The sequence below is a fragment of the Cucurbita pepo genome, chromosome 6, assembly GCF_057944985.1.
Source record: "Cucurbita pepo subsp. pepo isolate OVF chromosome 6, ASM5794498v1, whole genome shotgun sequence".
NCBI lineage: Eukaryota > Viridiplantae > Streptophyta > Magnoliopsida > Cucurbitales > Cucurbitaceae > Cucurbita > Cucurbita pepo.
The window spans coordinates 6,943,300-6,956,399 of NC_141803.1; positions in this window are offsets into that span (position 1 = coordinate 6,943,300).

The following is a 13,100-nucleotide window of genomic DNA, read 5'->3' on the forward strand; positions in this document are numbered from 1 at the left end:
CAGGTCTTGGTACTATTATTATGGGTTCTTATCTTCAGAACTTGGATCTTGATCCTTGTTCTAGTCCTTGATCGTTGTCTTGTTCTCCAAGACACTCTTAGTATTTATGGTACTAGTCATGAACCTGACATTATGTGTTCAAGGCTTCGTATGTTCCAAGTGACACAGTCCGAAACTACATCAAAGGGTTCGAACATTTCAATTGACACAATTTAAACCTATGTCATAGCTTAGTGCGTCAAAAGCGATTTAGTATGAACTCGCATCTAGGTTTAATACAAGGTTACATAGCATTTGGAAGTCATCTATGTTAGGATCGCACAACAACGCACACGCTCGATCTAGATGAACACAAATAATGGGATAGTGAAAATTGCAACGAGAACTCTGGCTAAAAGAATTTTTTTTATTTATTTATTGATGACTTCAGGTATGTACAACAAGAGAGAGTACAGAGAATAGAAAGTACATTTTCAAAGCTCTACCGGACGAGATATATATATGGTTTAGTTTATTATATACAGCTTTACCAGATTTAGCCATCTACTATATATAGCTATTTACCATATATAGCTTTACCATATATAGCTTTACTATATATAACTTTACCAAATATAGCTTTACCGGATATAACTATTTGACCAAGCTATAAATAAGGAGCACGCTCCATAACCTAACAATTGTCCAACTTGTAGACTGATCCAGTCAACCAAGAATTTCATTCTCAAACGATCACTACACCATACCAATTAAGGCTTTGCATAACCTTATTTTCCAACATCAACACATTTTTTCAACATGTTTGCTGGATTCTTTGCGCCCTCTATCTTCTCCAAACACATATCGCCTTCTTCCACTAACCTGCGAGTGAAGTGGTATCGTCTTCTAATGTGTTTTGTCCTTGAATGATAGACTGGGTTTTTCACCAACTGTATGGCACTCTGACTATCTGTATAAAGGATCTTCTTGCACTGCTTCCTACCTAATTCTTCTAGATAGTCTGTCATCCATATCATCTTCTTTCCAGCTTCAACTATTGCCACATACTCTGCTTCAGTAGATGAAAGAGCAACACATTTCTGAAGCTTGGACATCCAACTCACTGCTGTTCCATCTATAGTGTAGATATATCCAGATGTGCTCTTGCTAGAGTCTACATCTCCACTCAGATCAGCATCCACAAAACCTTGCAAAACTACTTTGTCATTGTCATAACAAGGTGAAGTATTGGATGTACCTCTCAGATATCTCAGAAGCCACTTCACAGCTTCTTAATGTTCTTTCCCTGGATTTGTCATGTACTTGCTAACAACTCCCACTGCATGTGTTATGTCAGGTCTAGTGCAGACCATAGCATACATCAAACTCCCAAATGCAGAAGCGTACGGAACTGATGCCATGTGCTCACGTTCCTCAACCGTCTTGGGAGATTGCCCCTTTGACAGTTTAATATGATTTGCCAAGGGGGTAGTCCTGGGTTTAGCATCATTCATCTTGAATTTGGACAACACCTTCTCAATGTACTGCTCTTGGGATAGATTTAATGTGCTAGCAGATCTATCTCGAGAAATCCTCATCCCAAGAATTTGCTTTGTTGCACCCAAATCTTTCATCTCAAATACTGAAGACAAGCTTGCATTCAAGTGGTTTATCTCCCTCATACTTGATCCAGCAATTAGTATATCATCCACGTACAGAAGTAGAAACACATAAGAATCAGTGTATTCTTTGAGGTAGCAACACTGATTCTTTTCACTCCTGTGGAAACCACTCTTGCACATGAAGGAGTCAAACTTCTTGTACCATTGTCTCGGTGCTTGTTTCAGTCCATACAAGCTCTTATTGAGCTTACACACCATGTGCTTCTTGCCTAGAGCTGCAAACTGTTCTGGTTGTTGCATATAGATCTCCTCATCTAGATCTCCATGTAAAAATTCCGTTTTTACATCCATTTGCTCAAGGTGCAAATTCTCCGATGCAACAATACTCAGCAGAATTCGGATAGTAGTTAATTTCACAACTGGAGAAAAGATCTCAGCATAATCAATGCCTTTTCTTTGTGAATATCCTTTAACTACTAACCGAGCCTTAAACCTCCTTCTGCCATCTGGTTCAACCTTGATTTTGAACACCCATTTGTTCAACAGAGCTCTCTTTCCGGTAGGCAACTCAGTCAGCACCCACGTATTATTCCTTTCAAGTGAGCTCATCTCATCATCCATGGCTTGCTCCCACTTGGTTGAATCTTCCACTTGTAGGGCCTCATCAAAGGACTCTGGTTCTCCTTCGTCAGTCAGCAACAAATAATGTAATGAGGTTGAATATCTATCTGTGCTTTGATAGTTCTGGATGATCTCCTCAACACCTGCTCAGGTGCAACTTGCTCCACGTCTGGTTCTTCAGCAATAGGATCAGGAGTTTCTTGAGTTTCTGTTGTACCATCACTGCGTGAATTTTCTTGCCACTCAAGTTCAACTCCCACTTGCTTCGTAGTCTCAGAGTTTATCTTCTCTCTGTCCTTGTACATGACATTTTCATCAAAGCTCACATCACAGTGTCTTAGGATTTTCATATTTTTCTCATCCCAAAACCTGTACCCGAACATGTCAGAGCCATAGCCTATGAAGTAGCATTTCACAGCCTTAGCATCAAGCTTATCTCTCTTCTCTGGATCAACATAAACATACGCAGTACAACCAAAGGTTCTCAAGTGAGAGTACTTGAGTTCTTTTCCTATCCATACTTCTTCGGGCAATTTGAACTTCAAGGGTACTGACGGCCCTCTATTAATCAAATATGCTGCTGTGTTCACAACACTAGCCCAAAATGTCTTTGGCAATTCAAAATGAATCCTCATGCTTCTTGCTCGCTCATTCAATGTTCTGTTCATCTTTTCTGCAATATCATTTTGTCTTGCCTTACTGGGAATTGTTCTTATTAATCTAATTCCCTCAGCCGCACAAAATGTTATAAACTCTGATTTGTTGTACTCTTCTCCATTGTCAGACCTCAGGCATTTGATCTTCAAGCCGGTCTGATTTTCAACTTCAGCTTTCCACTTCTTGAAGGTGGTAAACACATTTGACTTGTGTTTCAGAAAGTAAACCCATACCTTCCTGCTGAAGTCATCGATGAAGGTGACGTAGTACCTTGATCCACCAAGTGATGAAACTGGAGATGGTCCCCAGATGTCTGTATGGACCATTTCCAACCGCACTTTCTTTGATTCTCTGGCAGCGTTTGTGAAACTAACTCGTTTCGGTTTGCCCATAACGCATCTCTCACAAAGACCCATATCAACAGATTTTAAGCCTTCTAAAGCTTCTTTCGCAGTCAGCATCTTCATTCCTTTGACTCTCATATGTCCAAGTCTATTGTGTCATAGACTTGAATTGGAAGCACTCTCAGCAGCAGTAGTCATGTTTATACACTCTGCAGTAGTGTATAAGGTTCCGGATTTTGTGCCACGTGCAACAACCATGGCGCCCTTCACAATCTTCTAGGAACTCTTTCCAAACTCTGCTGCATAGCCTGTGCTATCCAACTGACCAATAGAGATCAGGTTCTTCTTGAGACTAGGAATGTATCTGACATCTTGTAATGTCCACTGATTTCCTGCTGGAGTTTGTATGGAGACATCTCCCTTTCCTTCAATCTCCAAGGTTTTGTTGTCGGCAAGATACACCTTCCCAAAATTTCCTGATTTGAAATTTCGAAACAATTCCTTACTTGGAGACGAATGGAATGATGCACCTGAATCCAAAATCCAGGATTCAGCTGGACTGTCCACACTAAGGATTAAAACGTCCTCAGCATCTTCTGTTGTATATATAGAATCATCATCATCTTCAGATTTATGATTCTGCTTCTTCTTCAGTTTTGTACAATCTGTCCGAAAGTGTCCTTTTCCCCCACAGCTCCAACACGTTACGTTGGGTTTGTTTGGAGATTTTTCTCGGTTCTTTGATTTTGAACGCCCATGTTTGTTTGAGTTCTTTGATTTGCTTCTTCCCCTTCGATAAACACTGAGAGCATTGCCTGATGAATCTCCAGTTTCCCGTTTGTGAATACTTTCGCTGAGAACTACATCTCGAATTTCATCAAACTTCAGTTTATCAGATCCTCGGGAACTGCTGATTGCGGCAACAACAGTATCCCATGACTCGGGTAAGGATGACATCAAAATCAACGCTTTAATTTCATCTTCGAAATTAATTTCCACCAAACCCAGTTGACTTATAATCATATTTAATTCATTTATATGATCAGCAACACGTCCACCTTCAGACATCTGTAGATTGAACAATCTACGCATCAAATACACCTTGTTCATAGCCGACGGTTTTTCATACATATTTGGCAGCGCCTTCATCATATCTTACGTTGTCTTCTCCTTGATGATGTTAAACGCCACGTTTCTGGATAGCGTCAACTAGATCATCCCTATGGCTTGTCGATCCTTGAGCTTCAACTGTTCCGTGGTCATGGTATCCGGCTTCACCCCCAACAGAGGTTCGTGAAGATCTTTCTGGTACAGATAATCTTCAATCTGCATCTTCCAGAAACCGAAATCGGATCCATCGAGCTTCTAAATTCCAATTTTTGAACTTTCCATCTTCACAGATCGTGGTGAATTTCGCCTAGCTCTAATATCAAGTGTTAGGATCGCACAACAACGCACACGCTCGATCTAGATGAACACAAAGAATGGGATAGTGAAAATTGTAAGGAGAACTCTCGCTAAAAGGATTTTATTTATTTATTTATTATTATTATTTTTATTGATGACTTCAGGTATGTACAACAAGAGAGATACAGAGAAGGTACATTTTCAAAGCTGTACGCGACCAGATATATATATGGTTTAGTTTACTATATACATAGCTTTACCAGATTTAGCCATCTACTATATATAGCTATTTACCATATATAGTTTTACTATATATAACTTTACCAAATATAGCTTTACCGGATATAACCGTTGACCAAGCTATAGATAAGGAGCACGCTCCATAACCTCACAATCTAGATCATGAACCAAAGGTAAATTTCCTTATGTGCATTATGGTTATTTTACACTGTTACTTGGTTTAACTAATTCACTTCACCCAATGACCACAAAATTTCATATAAATTCCTAACATGTCATATTATGCTCAATATTAGAAATTCATAGTCAGCGGAGTTCATTTACTGATTTATTTTAACGTTACTTAAATCTCGAACAATTTGATCGGTTCAGAGACTTAACTCATTGATCTTGATGTTTTTCTTTCACATACCTTTAATTCATCTTGGTTTAAACTTTATACAAAGATCCAAGCAATTTCTACAATTACTTCTTAAGACGAGTCCAAATTGACTACTTACTTCGTCATAGATGTTCGGGACCTTTATTCTAATGAAGAGGGTATTGCTCATAGGGTAGAGCGATCGCTTCGCATGCGAGAGACACATGGTTCAATTCCCTAGGTTTAATACAAAGTTTCATAGCATTTGGAGGTCATTAGATAATGAACCAAAGGTAAATTTCCTTTGGTGCATTATGGTCATTTTACACCGTTACTTGGTTTAGCTAATTAACCTTATCCAATGACCATAAAATTTCATATAAACTCTTAACATATCATATTATGCTCAATATTAAAAATAAATACACATATCATATTATGCTCAGTATTAAAAATAAATAGGCAGCGAAATTCATTTAGTGGAGTATTTTAACGTTACTTAAATCAGAAGCAATTTGATCATTTTGGAGCTTTAACTCACCGTTCTTGGTGCTTTTCTTTCATATTCGTTTAATTCATACTTTTTTTAAGGTTTATACAAAGATATTTGTAATTCTACAAGTATTTATTATGAAGAGCTCAAAATGGCTACTTACTTCGTCATGGACGTTCGGGACCTTTATTTTATAAAGGGGGCGTAGCTCATATGGTAGAGCGCTTGCTTTGCATGCGAGAAGGACAGGGTTCAATTCCCTGCTCCTCCATAATAAATTTATTTTATACATACATAAGTAATTATCATTTTTTTAAAAACAAAAGGGCAAGTACTTAGCCACACTCTTTCTTTTCTTGTTCGTTCTTGTTGTAAGTACTTACACCCTTTAGTTCTGTTCTTGATAAATTTTTCATGAAAAATAAAACATAGTTTGAACCTTACGATAAATTTCTTTACGGTAAATTTCCTTAGGGGCAATGTAGTCATTTTACATCGTTGCTTGGTTTAGCTAATTAACCTAATCCAATACCCACCAAATTTCATATATAATCTTAACATGCCAAATTTTATGATATGATTGACATGCAAAACGACGAGCTAGCATGAAATACAACCTCGACATATGCATGAAAGATATGATAAACGATATGAAAAATAATATAATATGAAGGAAGATGCTAGCTATGCATTAAATGATAATGAAAATGAAAAAATGTTGGGACCTCATACATTATTGTGCGCTCATGCATCGGGGGATACCCCTTCTTCTTCAATATATTATGGACGCGTATGCTACTAGGTAGGGGAACGCTCATTATGTTTATCATAATACTGGGTCACTATTCCTAACGAGTGTCTTGCATCAACAGCTACCACAGAATGCTCGCCCGACTAGAAAGAGGACTAGGAGGTGTGCAAATCGATTGGTGGGTCCATACTCACATGTGTGAACCGTGTGTAAAAAAATTAAGTACACATCCAAATTGTCCGTTAGGATAGCCGCCATAAGAAAATAGACTCTTATGATAGGTTTCATTCATGAAATTGTATGGGGTTTGCATTTAACCTCAATAGTGGGTCACTTACGAAGTATTTCTTAAAATACTTAAGCCAAATGCTACTTCTATTTAAGGAAAAGGCAAGGCATCACTGTACGAATGGTGACGACATCGCAATTCAAGACCATGACACATGCATAGGCATCACTGTACGAATGATGACGACATCGCAATTCGAGAGCATGACACATGCATAGGGTAGATGCATTTATTTTCTTAGCCTTAGGCTAGAATATGAGGTTTTTAATTTAAATATTTATTTATTTTATTTAGTCTTTCATTGTGTCGTTTTAAACATGTTTTCGAATACGTAAGTCCATGACAGTGTTTTAAGATAGAGTTTACGTTCTATGAAGAAGTTTAAATGCTAATTTATGCATAGAAATGATTATGAGATGATGGTAACAACTCTAGCTAAGTAGAAATCTAGGGTCGTTACAATTTCCTAAATAGGAGAAAGTGCAAAAATGTCTAATTTCTATCGGGTTGACTTTGATTTTTTCTCTCATTTTATTTTATATTTTCTTTGGTCCCGTGTATTATTTTAAACATTTTTCTCTCCTACCACATCCTGAAATTCAACCCCTAAAGTCTTTAATAAAATCATTATATTTAATAATAAAAAGGAAAAATAGGAGAATTCGTACCTATCGAATTTGAGTATAGCTTATTTGGTAAAGCTTTTTTGATGTGAGAGGCATCAAGGTACAATGACTTGTGCTCATACCTTGTTTAGGATTGACGACTGGCCATACATTGTTGAATTATATTAAAGCCTACCGCTACTAGATATTGTCATATTTTGAACTACCTTGAGAGATTTTCATATTCTTATAAACAATGTTTCGTTCACTTCTCCAACTACAATATTTTGAACTACCTTGAGAGATTTTCATATTCTTATAAACAATGTTTCGTTCACTTCTCCAACTAACGTGGGATCTCACAGTCCACCCTCCTTTGAAATCCAGGGTCCTCACTGACACTCTTTCTACCCCATTTATGACTCAATGTCTTCATTGGCACACTGCCCAGTGTCCACCTCCCTTTGACGCTTCCTGTCTTTATTGGCACACTGCTCTGTGTTTAGCTCTGATACCATTTGTAACAGTTCAAGCCTATCACTAACATATATTGTCTTCTTTGACCAGTTACATATCGCCGTCAGTATCACGGTTTTAAAACGCATCCTTGAATTATAAATCTTTTTTATTTTTTATTTTTATAGGCTATCCTTAAGCTCAACTTAGGTATTAGGCATAAGCAGTTCTCAGCTTAATAGCTCATAAGTTTTATCTTGAGGCTCTAGAGCTATCTTGATTTGATATATGTCATAGGTATTCGGGGTGCAAACCCATTATAAGTTCCAATTTACCGTTATGGACGGTCCTTAAATTCTGGTTTATGTTACTTTCATGTACCTAATTAACAAAGCGTGGCACTAAAATGACCAAAATAACCCTCAACCCTTGAGGGTTGACTTTTAATTTTCTTTCATTTTTCTACCATTTTTAGTTACAGAACATTTTCTAAGAATTTTTCTCTTCTACCCCATTTTAAAATTTTGCTTTTAAGATTCTAAAAAAATTTCTTAAATTAAAATTTTAAACTAGAAATTTGCTCGTGTTGGGACTTGTGTGTCACAATATCTCAATGCTAAGCTAGTGTCAAGCTCAATGCCCCTTAAGGTGCCATGGTGCAAAAAAGCATGTGTCTATGTCTTGATGCTATCCAAAAATTTCTATACTTTTCTATTAGTGCAAAAAAGTAGGAGATCACACATGACTGAAAATCAACACACGACATTAGTTCTCTCTTTCTCTTCTATTTTACCGTTTTTGTTACGTGTCTTACGTTTTCGTTAATATCATGTTTGTTATTGAAAACTAGACAACATGTTGGTTTCATAACTTTGCATGAGAGTCTAACATGCTAAATCAATTTCCTAATGTCAAGGATTTCATTTTTAAGGTTTCGAAAATTAGACTGTGACTATAAAACAGAGACGAAAGCACATAAAATAAAAGTAAAATAAAATAAAATATGAAAATACGGTGAAATTTAAATCAAATTTAAGTAAACAATACCACAGATAAATCAAAACAAAATCTGATTGCAACTTAGTGTTGTTCAAGTTTATTACAAATGAGAACGAGTTTGGGTTATATTTATAAACAAATATCAAAAGACCAATATGATGTAAGAAATTATCAAAACGCCCCTATGATGAGATTTGTTATGAATGTTGTTTTACGTGCTTTTCATTGTGTTAGAGAGAAAGATAGGCTATTGCGATCTGTGCTATAGTGGATTGATGGATGTTATCTCCCCATTGAGCTTGTTTGCTTGTATGTTTGCATGATACAATATGTGTTAGCTCCAGGTGTTTGACTATGTGTTCTCTCTGTAGAACATGTTTATCTGCACAAAACTAGGGCGTTAGAGTTAGGTTGACTATGTTGGGTTTTATGTCCTAAAACTCATAATTTGTAAACAAAAACATTTTCTATTTTCAATAAAGTTATTATTGTTATTTATTGAGTAAAGATTGTTATCGAATAAAGTGAACTTTATGATCATTAATCTAAATCCAATAAACTAAGAACACTCAGGCTATAGTATGATTACTTGAACTATATATAGAGACATAAGAGTGGATCAAGTTCAAGTATATAATCAAAATGATCTATAGTATAAGGATAAGGCTGAGTACCTTATTCTGGGGACACTATGGATGCGGCCCACTTTTGTATATGATATAAACAATGTGATCACTAAATTGTACATGTGGAGACATGTGAGTGGGGGCGTCCTATGCAATGAGTATTGCATAAGATCAGACCATGAAGAAAACCACTCTCACTTTATAATGTCGTTTGCTGTTGAGACTGATTTTCTTTTCATTCGATAACCTAGGTAACTCGATTTTAATCTTGAGCTAACCATGAACTCCTGTTGATTCGGAATTATCCTTAGATTTGCATGGGTGAGAGTGACTCTAGTTCACCGACTCAATAGACCTCCCATTTTAGGGGTAAGACTGGGTGAATGGCTGGGGACGTGGGGTGCAAGATGGAATTCACTCCTACCCACTTTTAGGGATAGAAGAGAGGTAGTTCCCTTAAGCATTGACTCCAGGTCTTGAACAAGGGGCACCACCCTCTCATTGGCCTGAGAGGGATTCGGTTTACTGGTTGGACCACAAACCAATTGTTCATTAGAGGATCAGTGAGACATAAGGAACAAGAAGTAACTTCAAGGGTAAAACGGTAAATTGACCCAGCTCTAGTTACGAACAACCTGTAAAGGATCGACTTACTAATCATGGTTATATCAAATGGACATAAATATATCTATAGTGAGGAGAGTGCAACTACTAGGCTATAGTGGAGTGTCCTAGTAGTTAACGAATGTTGGTTAACCAGGTTAATGAGTTTAACCGGTTAATCTTAGATCGTTGGAGCCCATGATCTATAGGTCCATTAGGTCCCTCTGCTAGCTCATATCGGACTAAACCATAGAACAGTGTGACGAGTGAGTTCGAAGTGTTCGAATTCAAATTAGGGAATATGCACTACATATATACGATATATTTAACCGCATTTTTGTTTTATTTACGAATTAAACAAAAAGAGAGAATATGAGATATTTAAATAAGATTTAAATATCTTAATCAATTATGTGTCGGAATTGATTGGGATTGGCATTTGAATTAATATTAAATATTAATTAAATAGTTTAATTAATCATTTAATGTTACTTTAATTTGAAATTAATTATTCAAATTAATTGTTGAATTAAAATGAAGAAAGTCCAAATGTTGACTTCATTTAATGGAAAAATACATGTTAGTGAAATTTTGAGGTGTCAAAATTTGGTTTAACCAAACTTGCATGCTTGCCAAATAAACCCCACTAAGTTTGAGTGGAATTTTAAGTGTCAAAATTTGGTTAATTCAAACATGCATGCTTGCCACATAATCCCGAACATTTGAATGGAATTTTGAGTGTCAAAATTTGGTGAACTCAAATTTGCATGAACAAGCAAACATGACTCTTTAAATAGAGTGATCATGGTACATGGAAGGTTTTCTTCTTCTTGGTGAAAAACCTTGAGAAAAAACCTCTCACAAACACTCTCTTCATATATACAAAATCCCTCCCAAGTTTTGTCACTCACCGGATTCCACAATCCCGTTCTAAGGACGGAGGATAGTGGAGAAGGCACTAGTGGTGGTTCGAAACCGGTTCGTGAGGAAAAAGGAGTTTGAACTACAAAAGGTTAGTATCGAAACTCATTAAGTTTTAATACTTATGAACATGCTAGTTATTTACTATAATTGATGTTCTAAAAGTGCTTAAGATCCAAATTGCTTCCGCATGTGTTATATTAACACCATCAACTGTAAACCCGACCCTGAGCATAGGTTAACCTAGTAGCTAACCGGCACACAGGGGATCGCTGCCCCCATACTTTGAAGACTTTATGGTCCCGTGGGAGAGTTGTCAAGTAACCCCATGGATAATGCTCAAATTGTTGTTCAGATTCAGATCCAACTATACTGTCTTGCAACTTATGAGTTCCCGCCTCAACCTAGAACATTGATCATCCACTACATAAGCAAGACAAGCCACTTAAGTAGTAGAAAAGAAGAACGAAAAAATCGCACAGACCCCTATGTGTATGCTTCAGTTCAGAGTCCTACTCGAAAGTTGGGGTACCCAGTTGCTTAGAGGGCATTGAAACCTAAGCTCAAACTTCCTAGAGCAAAGCGTAAAGCTCGTGATACTTACTAAGTTAAGGATGCATTGAGAGCCTACAAGTAGGTTGCTTATTCAGTATTATTATACTCACCCTTTTCTCTTTTCTTTTCCAGGTGTTTACAGGCTGCTGCTCGAGGTGAATGAGCGTTCACGAGTTGTGTGGTCACAGTGGGGGGTTGTTCTATAGTGCTAACCCGTTTTTACATTTTTGAGGCTTTTATATTTTTGTTTTATAATGGATTCCTCGTACGAAACTTCGTCGTGTAATTGGACATAATTTTTTATTTAATTTTGGTGTTCACTTTTCTTTTAATTTAAATTTTAGTGGATTTTATTTTTTTTATTTTTTTTAATTATTTTCGCTTTCGTCTTTTTAGTCTGTATTCGAGTCTCACATGCTAGAGCTCTCACTTTGCATGGAAGAGGTACCATAGGTACGATTATCTACTTAGTAAGTAGCCTATCACACTCTTTTTTTCCTTGTTCTTGTTGTAAGTACTTAGGCTGACTTTGATCCTTTTATTTTGAGATCTCAACCTTAGTTCTAATTTAAGGGTTTTAGTACTGTTGTTCTCGGTGCTTGCTGTGTACTCAGTAAGTAGCCTGTCACACTCTTTCTTTCCTTGTTCTTGTTGCAAGTACTCACGTGGACTTTGGTCCTTGAATTCTGAGATGTCAACCTTAGTTTTTATTTAAGGGTCTAAGTACTATTTTTCTTGGTTTGTAAGTGTACTTAGACGGACTTTGGTCAATGGATTCTAAGATCTCAACCTTTGTTCTGAGCTAGGGGTTTTAATACTATTGTTCTGGGTTCTTGTCTTCAGAACTTGGATCTTGATCCTTATTCTATTCTTTGCTCGTTGTCTTGCTCTTGGTCACTTTCTAGGTTGTTCTCTTTTTGTTTTGTTCTCTCATACACTCCCCCTATGGTTTATGGTACTAGTCATGAGCTTGACAACTTGTGTCCATTACTTCATATATTCCAAGTGACACAGTCTGCATCATACGCTCCAAGTAACACAGTCTGAAACTACATCTAAGGCTTCATGCGTTCCAAGCGACGTAGTCTGACCCCGCATCTAGGTTTCATACAAAATTTCGTAGCATTCGGTGGTTATCTAGATCATGAACCGAAGGTAAATTTCTCAAGGAGCATTATGGTCATTTTACACTGTTACTTGGTTTAACTAATTAACCATATCCAATGACAACCAAATTTCATATATAATCTTAACATGTCATATTATGCTTAGTATTCAAAATTCATAGGCAATAGAGTTCATTTAGTGAGATATTTTAACGTTACTTAAATCTCGAGCATTTTGATATATTTGGAGTCTTAACTCACGGTTCTTGGTATTTTCGTTTCATATTCCTATAATTCATACTTGATTTAAGGTTTATACAAAGATCCAAGCAATTTCTACAAGTATTTCTTAAGAAGAGTCCAAAATGGCTACTTACCTCGTTATGGACGTTCAGGACCTTTATTATGTAAGGGGGTTGTAGCTCATACGGTAGAGCGCTCGCTTTGCATGCAAGAGGAACAAGG